We start from the raw sequence: 2,667 nt of genomic DNA, 5'->3' as shown, positions 1-2,667 counted from the left end.
CAGGGCACGGCCGTGGGCAGAGGCGACGCCGCGTGTCCCCATGTCTGCGCCCATGCGGGTGCGTGGATCCCCGGCGGGTTCCCCCTGTTCGAACAGAGACCGGGCGGTGTGGGTAGGAGCCCTCAGGCTGGGGGGCGTTCAGGACGCAGCCCTTCGCGCAGCTCCCAGCCTGCGTTTCGGAATTGGCCTAAAAGCACAGCCAAAGGAAAGCGTCTCTTACAGCTCTCCGGGACGTTTCGACAATTGGAAGTACCTACTTGAGGGCAGAATTGTGTGATTTAGCAACCACAAGTCGTGCAAAAACAATCGGCACAAGAGCCAAAGCCCCAGATTTGGTACAACCCAACAGAAACCCCTGCTGCTGGGCTTGGCTCCTCAGCCCCCGGCTCGGCACCCAGCACCCTCGGACCCCTGCTCCCCCCCGGGCTGAAGTCATTTCCACTGTCGTGTTCGTGGGCTCAGGGACGGGAGCAGGGATGGGATGGGGGACGGGACTGGGGACGCTGGGATGGCCGCAGCGTGGGCCGCGAGCCGCCGGGGCAGTCTGGATAACGAACATTTGTCCAGGGATTAGTGAGCGGCCAAAGGACACGCTGTGAAAACAAGCCGAGACGGGAGGAGGTACAGCTGGGCTGCTGGCTTGTTCGGAGGGAGGACGGCGCCAGGGAGGGTTTTGCGCTCGCTTCTCATTTCCTCGGGAGCTCATGAGAGCCCTTTCATCGCCAGTACAGATCACGAGTGCTGCAAGGGCTCAGGCACTGGCGGTCGTGCCGGGTGGGCAGAGGCTCGGCCGTGGGGAGTGGGGCTGCTGTGCCATGCCGTGCCGTGCCATGCCGTGCCGTGCCATGCTGTGCTGTGCCCTGCTGCAGCCCACCATGCGGCCCCGGACCCGCGAGCACTGCCCCAGCTCCGTGCGGGGCTGGCCCTCGGCTCAAGCCCCATCCAAGCCGTCTGCCCAGGATCCCTAATGCAAACGGGGGGCTGCTGGCCCAGCTCCTCCCTTCCCCACCAGCGGCCAATTGCTCCTTTAATTGCGTTAGCTCACATACTCTGCTTCAGCCTTTTTATAGTTTCCCTGAGTGCGAGGGGAGTATGAGCTCATGCTCTGACCTTCTTTAATTGCCTGGTTACCTCTGAAAGGAGCCCAAGAACTTACTTTGGCTCATGCGTTCTCTGCAAGGCCCTGGGGCCGGACAAGGAGGGTCCCACACCCACAGGTAGGGTCCCTCTGGGCGCTGGTGAGCAGGGGGGGAAGGATGCGGAGCCGAGCCCCGGGGGACCCCACCATGCCGGCACCGTGGCGTGCCTGAGGGCAGCAGTTCCCTGCCTGAGCCCTGGGGTGCCCGTACTGGCCGTGCTAAGCTAGCCCACGCCGCAAACACAGCCGGCACGGCTGGATCCAGCCCTACATCCCATAGCACTCCAAAACAGCTCCCTGTGCCCTCCTGCTCCCCTGGGACAGCAAGGCTTGGAGCTGGAAGTGGGGGTGCTGGGGACTGAGCCTGGCAGAGCTCCTGGGGGCCTCCCTGCTACCCCAGGGCCCCGACCCCATGAGCTCACCCCCTTCTCCTGCTCCCTTTCTCCATGTCCTGTTTGTCCCAAGCAGCTGCTGGGACCGGCTGCATGTGGCCTCCTGCCCTGCCCCTCCGCCGGCACAGAGCCACCATTCAGATCCCCCAGGCTCTGCCTGAGGTCACCATTCCTGCATTTTTATTTTTACTCTCTGGCAGAATCGTCCCCCTCGGCTCTCTGCGTCCCCTTTTGTCTCCCAGGAGGCTCCCGGACCTCGCGTCACGAGCTGGCGTGCTGCGAGAGGAGCCGGCCGGTCTGGGGGCGATGGCAGCCCTCGGCGGGTGCAGAGGACGCTCTGGCTGCAGCACTGCTCCCGGGGGGACCCCCGGGATGTCACTGGGATGTTGGGGTGCAGGGAGGGCACGGGTGTTGAGCCCAGCATTGGGGACGGTCTCTGGTGCTGTGCTCTTGCTGGGAGCCTCGTTGCTCGCACCCGGGGTCCTCGTCTGCCGGGCGTAGCCGCTCGCTGTGTCCTGCAGGGCTCCTGCTTTTTTAGCTCTCGTGTCCCCGGCCGTTCCCGCTGCCTGGTTTTTATGCAGTGGTCAGGGCTGGCATCGGCAGCGACTCCTGCGCTGGCAGAAAGCCCTCCCGGCTCCAGGAACAGCCGGGGCCGGGTCACCTTGACCCTGCAGCTGGAAAAACAACAGCGGAGGAGCCCCCACATGTCCCCCAGCTGTATTTTTAGGTGTTGGTGCATCGAAGGTTGTCAGGGGCTCGCAGGTGATGGTGGGCAGCGCCAGGCTGGCAGCGATCCCGCACACGTGGGCAGGAGCCGCAGCTTCCCCGCATCTCGGTGCTGACAGGGTTTTCCTGAACTCTGGGCGAAGTCTCCGGGTCTGGGGACAACCACGGTGGCTGTGGGTCCTGGTCAGAGCCCGGTTCTGTTGGTGGCAGCGACACAGTCCTGGCTGGAAATGGATGGGGGAGATGACAGTTCTGGCTGCGGACTTCTCTTTTCCAAGTTCCCTGCAAAAACCAGCCGGGTTGCTCTTTCTTTTCTTGCCAAGTCCCCCGGGTTTTCCCCCGCGTTTCCCCAGCCGAGTGTTTGCCAGCCCCACAGCTCTGCCCTGCAGCTGCAAGCGGATGCCCGACCCT

The sequence above is a fragment of the Egretta garzetta genome, unplaced genomic scaffold, assembly GCF_000687185.1.
Source record: "Egretta garzetta isolate BGI_Z169 unplaced genomic scaffold, ASM68718v1 scaffold316, whole genome shotgun sequence".
In the NCBI taxonomy this organism is placed as follows: Eukaryota; Metazoa; Chordata; class Aves; order Pelecaniformes; family Ardeidae; genus Egretta; species Egretta garzetta.
The sequence above is the reverse complement of the archived record's forward strand: the minus strand, read 5'-3'. Positions refer to the sequence as shown.